Here is a 14,476-nt window from a genome sequence, read left to right as displayed (position 1 = left end):
AAGCAAATAGGATCTGTTCTCTCCATTCCTAACAAAGAGAGTACACAAGCATCAGGAGACGGAGCCTTATTAGGTCTTTGCTTCTGAACAAAGTCATTAGAGGATAAAGTGCAGAAGGGGCAATATTAGGGCCATGGATCAAATGAGAAGGGAAAGATTTGCACAGGACATACCCAGAAGAATCGAGATTCTACAAGGCAAGCATGAATAGTTAAAAAAACAAGCTCTTAGATGTGGGAGTAGCTAGAATTCCTGTAGGGATACCTCTTTATTATTTGTCTATCTATAGAACTTCTGTGGAGGTAGCTAATAAAATTAAGAAAGTTATGAGAGATTTCCTTTGGTCTAGGTTAGGGGAGAAGAAGGATCATTTGGTTAGGTGGGATATAGAGTTAGGTTTAAGATAGAAGGAGGTCTGGGTCTTGGTAAGTTGGTGACTAAAAACACTACTTTACTAATGATTGTGGCAGTTTCCCTTGGAGACCACCTCCTTTGGCATAAATTTACTATAAAAGTACATTTGGCATGTAGATGAATGGGCAGGAAGCAAATCTTAAAATACGATGTTCTTTTGAGAGCTCTTGGCGTATTTAAAAAATTTACCATCTCTTCATCCCTTACACTAAATTTATTTTGGGTAATTGTTCTCGAATCTGCTTTCTGAGAAGATATTTGGGTGGCTAATCCTGCAGTGTTCATCTCTTTTCCTCGTCTTTATCATTTGTCCTCAAAGCATCATGATATTTTTTAACAAACAAAGAAATTTGACTAGAGAGGGCAGAATGTACAAGAAGGGAAAAAAAACAAAAAAGAAAAAAAGAAAACAGGGAGAATAAAATCCTCCCTTTACATAAAACGCAAATAATTATAAATCTCAGACTAAGCCCAAAACAAAACTCAATGCAATAGAGCCAACCAGTCCCACTGCATGTTTTCCAAAGATATGTAGCGAAAGAATCCATTTGCTGACACCCACTGAAAGATAAATCATTCTACTCCAAGGCAAGTTATTAGACATAGCCACTCCTTTGAATATTCTAGCACTCCTTTCCAGTCAAACACACCAAATAATAGCCATAATGAGCATTGCCATAAAGATTTCCCGTCCTTCCTTTATCAAAACCTCTAAACGTGATGGTACAAAATGCCTTCAATTTGGCCAGCAAACCCAGTTCTCACCAAATATACTGAATAATTTATTCCAAATAGCCATTGTGCAAGGACAATGGAGAACTGTTCACAAATCTCTCCACTCCTCAAACAAAAATACAAATATCTGGTGACAGGACTTTATTGGGTCTTCTCTTCTAAAGCAAGTAATTGGTATTAATTATTTCAAGTACTGCAGTCCAAATGAAAACTTTTATTCTTGAGGGAGCTTTGACTTTCCAAATCAATGGATAAAAGCAAAATTAACAACAATAGGGTCACAAGTCAAATAAGAGAAAAAGGATTTACAAAAGAATTCCCCATAAGTGTCTAAGCTCCAAACTCTTTTGTCACTCTCCAAATGAGTATGAAAATAATCAAGCAGCCTAGTCAAAATGGGCAACCTATTAGACTTTCTCTCATTAAGATTTCTACCAAATGTAAATTCCAGGAATGCCTTCCTCCTTGCAGAAGAAGAAAAACAGAAATAGGGGTATCATGGAGATTAGATAATCAAAAAAGACAAGGGAATTTTAATAGACGAAGGAATTTCCTCCACCCAATGATCTTCCCAAAAACAAATTTGCTCCCCATTACCCACTGAATACTGAACTTTAGAAAGGAAATAATCAGTAATCTGATATACAAACTTCCAAGGAATCGAATAAGTAATATTATTTCCCTCTCTAACATCCAACCCACTTTTGTAGTATTCCAAATTTACTTCGAATTACCTTATACCAAATAGAATGAGGTTTTAAAGGAAAGCACCATAGTCATATCCCCACCAAAGAGATGTTTTCAGACATCAAATTACCAAAACCCAAGCCTCCCTCCCTTTTAGGCCTACACAGTTTCCCACCCTACAAGATGATCACTCCTACCCTCTCCCCCACTCAACCATGAGAAATCCCTCAATAGCTTCTCCAGCCTCCATGCCATTCTCATAGGGATTCTAAAAGGAGAAAGGTAATACAAAGGTACAGAAAATAATCAAGCTTGAAAGAGGGTAATACAGCCTCGTAGAGTGAAGAATGCTCCTTTTCAGCCTTCCGATCTCCTAGCTACTCTCTCAAAAACAGGGTCCCAAAAGGAGTCCGCATTGGGATTACCACCTAAGGGGACACCTAGACACATGATAGGCCAAGTCAAAATGGCACACACCAGCTAACCTAACAAAAGAATCCACATTCATACCAAGACCCACCAGACCACTCTTAGAAAAATTAATTTTCAGCCCAGACGCTTTCTTAAAGATCTGTAATATAGTCAACAAGTTAGAGAAGCAACCCTTGTTGTCTAATAGGAAGAGAATAGTATCATTTGCAAGCTGAAGATGCGAAATGGAACGAATACTCATATCTGCCTTTATCCTTTTCACCAACCCTTTATCTACACCTCTCTCAATCGTTCTACCCAAACCATCCACCGCAATAGCAAAAAGAAGGGAGAGAGGGGATCCCCCTGTCTAAGACCCCTAGACACACTTAGCCTCACTGTTAACTAAAATAGAAAAAGCCATAGAAGATAAACACCCTCGAATCCATTTCCTCCACCTCAGACCAAAACCTTTTCTAGCCATAACCTTATCCAATAAACTCTAGCTCACCCAATAATAAGCTTTTTCAAAGTCCAATTTCAATACAAGCACTCTTTTCTTCCTTCAAACATCATCCTCAACCATCTCTTAGCAATCAAGGCAGCATCTAGGATTTGTCTATTACCAATAAAAGCACTCTGACTAATAAAGAGTGTGTCCTCTAGAACAATAGAAAATCTTCTAGAAAGCACCTTAGCCAAGATCTTAGGAACGCTAGTAACCAAACTAATTGGTCTGAAGTCCTTAACCTTAACAGCACCTTCTTTTTGGGCACCAAGGTGATAAAGTAGAGTTCATACTCCTCCCTACAACTCCACTATTAAAAAATTCAAGAAAAACTTTAAGAATCCCTTCAATATCTCCAAACTATCCTAAAAGAAAGCCATTGTAAAGCCATCAGGTCCAGAAGCTTTTTCTCTACCCATCTCAAAACTTGATCTTTTGATCTCCTCCTCCTCAAAAGTTCTGTTTAGCCAAGAAGCTTATCAACTGATGTAGGGCACCAACCCAACCTCTCAACCATGATTCTTCCTTCGTCCTCCTTATGAAAAAGGTTACGAAGGAAATCTGTAATCAAACTCTCAATACGGTGAGTATCCTTCACAATCTCTCCCCTATCATCCTCAAGTTCTTTAAATAGGTTGTTCCTTCTTTTCCTACCAGTTGTCGCCCTATGAAAGAGTCTAGAATTACCGTCCCCATATTTGACCCAATTCATTATAGATCTCAGCCTCCAACTCATCTCTTCCCTAAAGACAACTTGTTCAAATTCATTGGACAACTAGGCTCGTCTACTAATAATGTCCTCAAAAAGAGGTCCCTCCTTGGCCAATCTATGAGTCGCAGCCATGTCCTCAAGAATATCTTTCTTTATAGAACGAACATGACCAAAAGTCTCCAAATTCCAACTTTTAAATTTTTCTTACGAACACCTCAATCTTTTCATAAAATAGAAACCTTCCCAACCTTCTGCAATTCACTCGCCCCACCAAATCCTAACTTGATTTAAAAATCAAGATGAATCAACAACATATTCTCAATTATAAACAGAGTAGGACCCCATTCAACAAGATTAGATTCAAGAACCAAGGAACAATGGTCATAAATCACGCTAGGAAGTACTTCTTGAATAAGAGTGGGAAATGTATCTTGCCAATAAATGGTAAACAAAAACCTATTAGTTCTAGTAGCCATTGATCTAGTGCCCTTAGCAAACCAAGTAAATTGGGCATTCAAGAGTGGGATATCCAAATATCTCTCAGATCAGACCCCCTAATAGAAGTATCGAACCCCTGATACTAGAGGTAATTCTTGAGCCTCCAAATTTCTCATTAGTGGATATCGTGACATTAAAATCAACCCCCCCCCCCCCCCCCAAACCCAAAAAAACCCAATAGGGAAGCACAACCCATAGATCACAACTAATTCATCCCACAAAATAACCATCAAATGGGTGATATTCGGTCCATAAAACAAGGTAAACCACCATTGGCCCTTCCCTTTAACATCCAAAAAAACAAACATAGAAAAGGAACCAATAAGAACATATATATTTCTAGCAAACATAGTATTCCAAATTATCAAAATACTCCCAAAGGAGCCCGTGGAAGCTAACCAAACCCAATCTTTGAACCTAGACTCCCAAATATTCCTAACAAGAAAAATATCCACTAGCTCTAATTTGGATTCTTGAATCATAAAAACATTTGAAGCAACCATAACAATGCTACCTTTTACATGATGATGTTTACCATGGCAGCCCAGACCCCAAACATCGTAGCTCAAGATCTTCATTCTATCACCTTGTTGCCCCTACCCTCTTACTATTTCCCCCAACGTAGTTTATATTAGAAGCTAATTTTTGAAATTATTTCTCCACCCTCTTCCTTTTCCCTTCATAGGTTCTAAGGGGAAAAAAAACCTTAAACCTTAACAGCCTAGCATAAAGGATAAACAACAGAATACCCCATCCTATCTAGAAGCTCCTCAAGGTTCCAACTATCCCTCTAATTTCCTAGTGGATCAAGATTCAAGAGTTAAAGACCCTCCAATAAGATCTTTTTTCTCTTTGGAAAAAAAGGTACTTCTTTTCAATAGAACCAACCACAGGAGTAGGTAAGATACCTTTGCCAGAATTAATTAACTAATTGCAAATAATAGAAGTATCAATCCCAAAATTAATACCAATCTCAAAATGAAATAAAGATTGGCTACTAGAGGAACTATCCATATGATTTTCTTTAGCCAAAGCTTCCTCATCAACAAGCTTTAGTAAACCTATAGAGAAACTTGAAAAGATCTTATCTGGTTGTTCAGAATAAGAAGATCCACTAAGAGTTTCTGCCTCCTTCAAAGGTGCCACCTGCTTTGAGATTTCACTTTGATTACCATCCATACAATTATTGATATCCTTAGGACCTTCTAAGATTTCCAAATCTTTAAGCTGAGAAGAAGTCAAACAAAAATCCTCAAATTCCCAAATCTGTTCTAGGACCAGGTTATTATCTTCTTCATCCAAATTATCCAATTCAGTATCAGATCCTGGCAACTTGCAGCTCTGTTTTCCCTTAGAAGATTGTGCTGTATTTTCAACAATTTTCTATAAGCTCCCAATCTTTCTTTCAAGTTCTTTCTTATCTGCATTTTCTGGAATTTCTTCTGCACCTCCAGCTGCATCGTTACTACTACAAAAATTTGAAACTTTGTAATGTAAGTACCTTTCTTGACTTTCAGTGCTGGCTAAAATTCTCCCTTGCTGCTTGACAGATCACAAAAATCCATCTTGTCACGTTCGTCCTTACCCTCTGAACTTTCTAACGTCTCATCCCCCTTTGAAATTCCTGAAGTCTTTGGAGCATTGACAGAATATATTCCTTTCTTTTCTTTCAGCCCAAATCAGTTGAAAGGTTACATCTATCCATCTTCAGAGATTCTTCCTCCCCCTTCAAATTCTCTAGCATCTCCACTACCCTATTCTCCTTAACTGATGTCTTTAGGACACTCTTTATCTCCATCTCCCTTGGATGTATTACTCCCAAGGCCTCAACAATTGAGCTATATCCCTCATTCAGTTCTGCATTCTTGTTTGAATTGGACTAATCTTTTTCCACCCAAGCTAAACCCACTGGTCCAACCCATTTAAAATGTCTTGGGCCTACTAGAAAAGCAGGCTTCAAAACAAGGCTTTCAGGCCCAAACAGATCAACATGCAACTTATTGTCCACTTCTACTACATTCAGCCCAAATTTCAGTCCAATAATTGTAGGAAATAATTTTCAAGATCTGAACGAGATTTGGACCTAGTTTTTGCTCGAAATTACCTTTCCAAATTCAAGGGTTTTCCTTTCTGACATTTCTGACTAGAATCACTGGAATTTTTCCATCTCCGATCAAGCACAACTCCGTTCTTCATTATTTCTGTTAACTAGGCTCATTCCTATACCACCAACCCAGATCTTTCTGATTATTCCTTTGTATTTTGCCTTCATTTCCTTTCAATGAATTACAGAAGATCCACCAACCTGATGCATCCTTGCCCTCTGGGACTCTCAAAGAAAATCTGGCCCCAGAATATAGCAATTTGTCGACAACAATCATCCGTCCAAAAACATTAGACACAAATCAAATGATCAGAGACCCTCCTGAAAGTTTGTTCTTCTTTATCCAAGGAAATTTGGTATTTTGCGTCCAAAATCCTAACAACTGTTCCTGAGTCCATTAGATCTCACTGTCTAGAAATACACAGTGAGAGAGCTTATTTCCAGCATGCTCCAAAATCCTAAGAGCTCGCATCTAAAGAATCCATTCAAAAGAGAAGACTTTCCTGTCTATCTTGACTGAAGAAGGCATGGTGAGGTTCTGGTTAACAGAGAGAAGGGAATAATGGTATAGGTATCAATGAGTGTTTACAGGGTCGATGTTGTGTGTTTCTGCATTTGGTGATTGTTTCTGGTGGAAAACGAAGGTTTTCAGACGAGCAAAAAGTTTAAGTGGAAGACAAGCAGCTCTGGATGTGCCAGATTATGGAAATAGAGGTGCTGGTGTTCATTTAGGTTTCAATGAAAGGATGGTTCTGGGGTCTACAAGACTGGTACTGATGTTCACAAGGAGTTTCTGTTGTTTGAACAGATGATTTTGATGGAGGACAAGTGGACAGGTTTCCCCACTCTAAAACAATGCCCCTATTTGTTCTTTCCATTTGAAGCAAGTCATTGATCACAGTCCATGTAAAAGCCTTTATTTTTAAAGGAACCTTAGCTTCCCAGATAAAAGAATGTAAAAAGAAAGGATTAGTGATGCTAATAGGCGTAGGAAAATAAGAAAAATTCAAAAATAAAGACTGAGATTTCATAATAATGTTTTAGCAACCTTCTTCAACTCAACTAACTACTAAATCCGCAAATAACGAAGAGATGACTGCTATGAGTTTCAGTTCAGCAAATAAGACAATTTCTAGGCACAACAGCAACCTAATCCTCAAACCAGTACCTGTTTTGGCACTGTTTTAAAGCATTAACAGCAGCTTTTGGCTACCACCTCTTGCCTTTAGCAGCAATGGAGGGATTGATAGGCAGCAGAGTCAAATCCTCAAGAAACTAGCATCCAAATCTTCACAACCCTAGCTGGCTTAGAGCTGAGCTCTGGAGAAAAATTTTCTCAAGTTAATGCCAAAAACCTCTAGAAAAGTGGCTAAAGACTCCTATTTACACTAGGTCTAACGCTTCCAAAAGAAGCACACTCTTATTTTGCACATAACCCCACTTTAAAAACCACCTATCATCTAAAGCACCACCAAAAATAACTGAGACCCTAAAATACGCCTGAATATTACAAAATGACCCCCTAAAGCTAATTTGATCAAAATAAACCTCAATTTTAAAAATTACAAACATACTCCTAGCACCCATAAATAGAAACACTTGATTTAAGCAGAAATAAAATAAATACTGCTGAATTGCATCATTCCCCCCTTCTTAAAAAGGACTCGTCGCCATGCGAGTTGTCATCTTGGCACCCCAGCACATGTCAGGGTCAATCTTCATGAATTCCTCCTTGCTGATCCATGAATTCTCATAATCAGGTCTGCCAGTCCATTTTAACAAGAATCTGAAATGAATTCCGGCCCTAGTCATCACCCCCCCCCCCCCCCGGGGCGGGGGGGCACATGTATGACGGCCTCAATTTTTTCTACCTTGATAGAAGTGACTTTGGCAGAGTTCTTGCACTCAAAACTTTGTATATCACCATGGAATGGGTACAAGTCGGCCATATTAAAAAATTGGTGATATATCCAAGACACGAGGGAGTTCAACTTCATAGGCATTTCCACCAAATTTGCACAGAACTTTGCATTGTTTAATCTTTCGACTTTTCAACTTGGGGTAAGTGCCTGCTGGAAAGATCTCTTTCCAAAGGAAAACCATCATACAATCACCAACCTGATACTCCTTGAACCACCTATGTTGATTAGAAGCTTGCTTATAGAGTTGGTTCACACTCTCAAGCCTCCTTAGGACTCTTGGACCTCTTTTAAATTTTCAGCATAAGCAATAGCATCATCACTAGGCCTCAGCTGGTTAGAGACATCCACAAGGTCAACAACCTGACTCAGATTTCTACTATACACAACCTAAAAAGGACTTTGACCCATAGATCTATTAATGGTGCTGTAATAAGCAAATTCAGCTTGTGATAAGATCAAAACCCATTACCAAATGTTGTCCTTTGCAATGCACCACTACATATTCCCCAGAGTTTTTTTCACCACTTCAGCTTGCCCATCTTGAGGGTGATAGGCACTGCTGTACAGCAATTTTGTAGCAACTTCCATAAGGTCTTCCAGAAATAGCTAAGAAACATTGTATCACGATCAGATGTGTCTTTGGTACCTCAACTAATTTGACTACTTTCTGAAAGAAAACAATGCATAGCTAACCAAGAAAATAAGGAGAATGCATAGCTTAACACACTTGAACACATACCCCCCTCTTTTACCACAAATTTTTGCACACACACCACAAACCCTAGCTGCAAATTTCTCAAGAATTTCAAGAAAATAAGGATCTTGCTCATATTGTTCCTTGATCAGCTCCAACCCAAGAAAAGACATCTGCCACCTTATTTTGCAAACCAGACTTATGTCTCAATGTGAAAGTGTACTCCTGCAAGCATGCCTCGGACTTAGCTTCTTTTGGGAATTGAGATATCTCAAGGCCTGTGATCAAAATTCAAAATAAATTCCCTTTGAATGTGGTAAAGCAGCCAGAATTTCAATGCTTGAACCAAACCATAAAATTCTAGGTCAAAAGGTAGCATAGTTTTGTCAAGCCTCTTTGAGTTTTTTCCTAGAAAATAAGCCACAGGTCTTCCTTCTTGACTCAAGACAGCCCCAATTCCAATCTTTGATGCACAATCAACTTCTAAGAGCTTATTGAAGTCTAGCAAGGCCAAAATCGGAGCTTGGGTCATCGTCTTCTTTATCTCCTCAAAGCTCTCTTCAGCCTCCAAAGTCCAACTGAACTTCCCTCATTTGAGACACTTAGTGATAGGAGCACAATCATGCTGAAATTCCTTATAAATATATTGTAAAATGTAGCCAAATCATGAAAACTTCTTAATTTTGTAAATTTTTCTAGGAGAAGGCCAGCTGGTTGTAACTTCAGTCTTTGATGGATCAACTTCTATTCCCTTTACTGAGACAATGAAACCCAGGAAGTCCAACCAGTCCACCATAAATCTGCAGTTCATCATGTTGGCATAAAGCTGATTTTGCCTAAAGAGCAGTGGGATAGCCCTCAAATGGTTAACATGACTTTGCTTGTTTGTGTTGTAAACCAAAACATCATTAAAAAAAAAACAACAATGAACATCCCGTTGTAAGATCTTACCACCACATTCATAAACCTCATGAAGGTACTGTGTGTTGGAAAACCTGAAGGGCATGACAAGCCACTCAATACTCATAGAGCCTTTCCTTGGTCTTAAAGGTTGTTTTCCACTCATCTCCAAGCCTAACTCTGATTTGGCAATTGGAATAAACCTGAGATTCAGCTAGCATGTCAAGCAGATAATCCAATCTCGGAATAGGAAACCTGTAATTAATGTTGATTTTGTTGTAACCCTGCTGGCCACACACATTTTCCAAGTTCTATCCTTCTTAGGAGTGAGTAAAGCTGGTACAGCAAAAGGGCCTAGGCTATCTTGAATAAAACACTTTCTAAGAAATTCCACAACCTGCTTTTGAAGCTCTTCATGATCTTTTAGGCTTATCCGATAGTGGGCAAACTAGGTAATGTAGCACCTAGTAAAAGATCAATTTGATGTTGTATACCCCTCATGGGAGGAAGCCCATCAAGTAACTCATCTGGCATCACATCTTTGAACTCATCAAGAATCTCCTTGACATCATTTGGGAACTCCAACTGCAACTTCCCTTCCTTTCCAAAGAGGATGTAAATCAGCCCACTTCCTTTTACTTTCTTGAGCAAAATACTTTTATTTAAGAGAGTTAGCGAACAACCATTTTCTTGCCTCTTAACATCATCATCCTTCGTTGGTTTCAAACCTCCTTCTTTCTCTCACCATCATTCACAAAAAAATGAATGTATTCTTGATAACATCATATAGATTATACCTCCGATGTATTGTCAAGGTTGCCCAAGAAAAATGACATGCATCCATGGGAGCCACGGAATTGAGAAACTAACGAGGTATCTTGAAGAGAAGATTAACTCATTTCCTTTGTTGAACCACAGAATTGTGTATGGCTGTGGACGTCTTTAATTTCTCAATCCCAACTTGTCTACTATTGCTTGAGAAACTAGATTCTCACTATTCCCTTTGTCAATTATCAAGTTGCAAAGCTGGCCACTGGTTGTACATCAAGTTTGGGGATATTCTCACATGCCAATTGTTGCTACTGGCTGAAGGGAAAAAGTAGTGACCTTCGAATGACTAAAACCTTAACAAGGGCATCACCCTCAATCCCTTCTTCCTCCACATCCTTCTCAGCTTCCAGTTGCTGCTCTTGGTCCTTAAGAAATGCAAAATTCTCTTCACCATCAGCCTTTGGATCCACAGCAAGATTAAGCCCCCATTTAGAACATCTTAAAAAACAAGTACTTTTTCATAAAAGTACTTTTTGTAAGTACTTATGCAAATCAGTAGTGTTTGGTTTGCATTTAAATAAGTACTTATTCCAAAAAGTACTTTTCCAAACTACCTTTTTTTTTAAGGAAAATAAGTATTTTATAAAAAGGTAATTTTTTCGAAAGAAGTACTTATTTGAAAAAGTAGTAATCTCAAACTACTTTTAGATAAGTGCTTCTTCAGATAAGCACTTTTTTTCCAAAACGTACTTTTCTACAAGTGGTTTCAAACAACCCCTCAAATTCTGCCCTCAGCTCTTTTTAGACACTCGTTTTGGAGTTGTGCCCAATTGTAACGGTCTTGGGCACAACTCCAGTGAGGTATTGTCCACTTTAGTCCACTAGCCTCATGGGTTTGTCCTATAAAAGGCGCTTCACAGAGTTGGAGCCTAAACCATTCTTAGAAGCCTGAGATTTTCCTAGTACACATCCAATGTGGGACTCTGACATTCTCCCCATCCAATATCTAATGCCCTCATCAGAGTATGTACCTTGTGCATAGTGCATAGTCCCACATGATAATACCCCCAAGGTGTCTTTGATACTAAATGTAACGGTCTTAGGCCCAACTCTAGCGAGGTATTGTCCGCTTTGGCCCATTGGGCTCACAGGTTTGTCTTATAAAAGGCTCCTTACATAGTTGGAGTCCATACCATCCTTATAAGCCCAAAATTTCCCTAGTACACTTCCGATGTGAGACTGTGACACCTATTCTTAAGAATCTATATAATTTCACCATTGTTTTTCCCCTGGTTTGCTTGCGCTACCTTCCCACTATTGCTGCTGGTTGGTTGGTTAGCACAAGTAGGGGCTGCCATCCGATCACCTCGAGTGCTGCCACCCACCTTACTAATAGATGCACTGCTACTGCCTTCTGCCCCAAGTTTCTTTGGCATGTTTCAAGTTAGCTATGACTCAACTTTTAGTGCAAGCTAGTAGGCATCACTTACCTTAAAAGGACGCTGCAAGCTTAATTGGTCATGTATGGTCATTGTGAGACCATTCACATAGCGACTAACCCTTTGAGCATCGGTTTCAGCAATTTTTCATCTCAATGAAAGCCTATGAACAGTTGGGTGCACTCCTTGACAGATTACCACACTGCCTCAAGTTTTGAACCCCTTAGTACAAGTTTTACTCATAATCCTGGGGTAGGAACTGAACCTTCAGCTTCTCTTTCATCTTTTCCCTTATTTTGATTTTCCTTTTCCCCCTGTTTTCATGATCATTTTGATAATGTTTCCACCAAGTAGAAGCAGGTCCCCTAACCTTTGCTCCCACAAGCTTCACTTTCCACTCTTCAGGCACATCTATTCATCCAAAATAACTCTCAATGCTATCAATCCAGTCCAAGAATTCTTCTACTTCCATATCACCATCAAATTCTGAAATATTTATTTGTACACCATACTCTTTGGAATTTTGTAGAGCATGTACAATGTGATCTTCCCATCTTAGAGGCCTTTCATTTTGCCGTGCAGGCCTTTCATTTTCAGAACTCATTCTGTCACTAGAACTGTCAATTTCAGCTTCAGATTGCTCAGTTATTTAATTTCTTGCTCCTCTAACAAAATCATATTCATTATCTCCATCATTTCGACAACCTCGATTACCCATAGCTTGTGTACCAAGCTGAGTAAGTTGTCTAACTTGTTCCTACAGCTCTCCAAACATCACAACAGTCATGTATCTAACTCTATGTCCCCTATTTCCTCTTGCACCCCTTACAGCCATGAGCCCACGAGATCGAACTTGCTCTAGTACCACTTTGATGCAAATAGGTGTGGGAATATGGGAGAAATTTATAAAAAAAGACTGAGATTTCAGAATAACGTTTTAACAACCTCCTTTGACTCAACTAACTAGTAAATCCATAAATAATGAGACAACATCTGTGAATTTCAGTTCAGAAAATAGGACAATTTCTAGGCACAACAGCATCTTAATCCTCAAATAATTACCTATTTTTGGCACTATTTTAGAACAGAAACAATGGCTGTCTGCTAGCCTCAAGATGGAGGGAATGGTAGGCACCACAGGGTTGAATCCTTAAAACACTAGCCTCGAAATCTTCACAATCCTAGCTGGTCTGGAGCTGCACTCTGGAGAAAAATCTTCTCAAAGATAGATGCCAAAAACCTCTGGAAAAGTGGCTGAAGACTCCTATCTATACTATGTCTAAAGCTTCCAGGAGAAACTAACTCCTATAATGCACATAACCCCCTCTAAAATCCACCTATCTTCTAAAGCCCCATAAAAAAAAACTAACATCACAAAAATACCCCTAACACCCATAAATAGCGATATATAAGCAGAAAATAAAAAGAAAAATAAAAAAACTGCTTAGCATCAAAAGCATGAATCAAGAGAGGAAAGAAGACTTCCAAGAAAAATCCCTGAATCAAGAAACCAAATTCTTCCATCTTTTTCCAAGTAAGCACAAAAAGAATCATGCACAAGGACAAGATCATTCATCTTTCTCTCATTTAAGTTTCTCACAAAATGAAAACTTTCAGGTTACCACCCTCTAGACACACAAAAAAAAAAAAGGAACCAGAGATCGGAGTATCATTATGGGACATGGCCCCAAAGAGAACCAGATCTGTCGCTGTTGGTGAAGCCCCAAGCCAAATTCACAATAGCTAAACTTTTAGGCTGGCCACCTAGTGTAAAATATTTAAGTCAAGTTGCTTCTAAGCTTGCTTAAGCTTAGCTATACAAGTCTTCCCTCCACAGGTGGGAGTGAGAATAGGGTTATTATCCCTCTCATTCAAATACCCAATGTCATCACCATGTCACATCACAAGCTCAGTCCAACTCCCCATGAAATGACATGCTCTCAGTCCAAGTGTCCAACTCCTCATGTGGTATCAATGAGCAAAGTTTTCTTGTAATGCCACGCTCTAAACCCACTAACTCAAGATTTTTTTTGGTCTACCTAGCTAACCCAAACGCTTAAGCCAAGAAAAGATTGACCAAGCTTATAAGCCACACAAATCTTCCCATGACAACAGACACTGCCCAGTGCAGAGCTCACTCACCACAAGAGTATGTATGCACACAAAAAATGGAGGCCAAGCTCTAATCAGTCAAGTAGCCCAACTCCCTAGCTTGCCCAACTTCAACTCCTAAGTAAGAGGTCAGGTTAAAACTTTATGGGAGGCAATGCATACATGCAATATATGAATGTTGTGTGTGCACCATACAGTAGTTCACAATGTTGAGTCGAAGAACTGCAGAGAGTTCATGAGTAGACATGATTACTAGAGGCCTATGAAATGAACAAGTAGATCAATGTAAGTTCCAAGTTTCGTCCTAGAAAGGAATTTAATCCCACATTAAAAGTCTCTGATAATGTGAGAATATCTTTTAAAAAATCGGTTTTGGAAATTAACTTTAAGTTTTGGAGTGATAAATACTTTAAATTAGTAGAAAACCCATGCCAACTCAACTGTGAGGTTGACGTGTGTTCAGTGGCTGCAGTCAAGTTGAAGTATGCAGAAGATCATCTCCCAACCATTCATTCTTTAATTTCATACTTTTAACTTTTAACTTCACATTATAATTTACATGCTGCAAG

General features: G+C 38.8%; 1 protein-coding gene across 2 annotated transcripts in view; it reads right to left on the bottom strand.

The window, feature by feature from the left end:
- The window catches only part of LOC131162452 (lysine-specific demethylase JMJ21), a 59,384-nt gene that overhangs the window by 32,581 nt on the left and 12,327 nt on the right, over window positions 1-14,476 (bottom strand). The gene's annotated exons all lie outside the window — the stretch shown is intronic.

This window comes from Malania oleifera, chromosome 8 (genome assembly GCF_029873635.1).
Source record: "Malania oleifera isolate guangnan ecotype guangnan chromosome 8, ASM2987363v1, whole genome shotgun sequence".
In the NCBI taxonomy this organism is placed as follows: Eukaryota; Viridiplantae; Streptophyta; class Magnoliopsida; order Santalales; family Ximeniaceae; genus Malania; species Malania oleifera.
The sequence above is the reverse complement of the archived record's forward strand: the minus strand, read 5'-3'. Positions and strand labels throughout refer to the sequence as shown.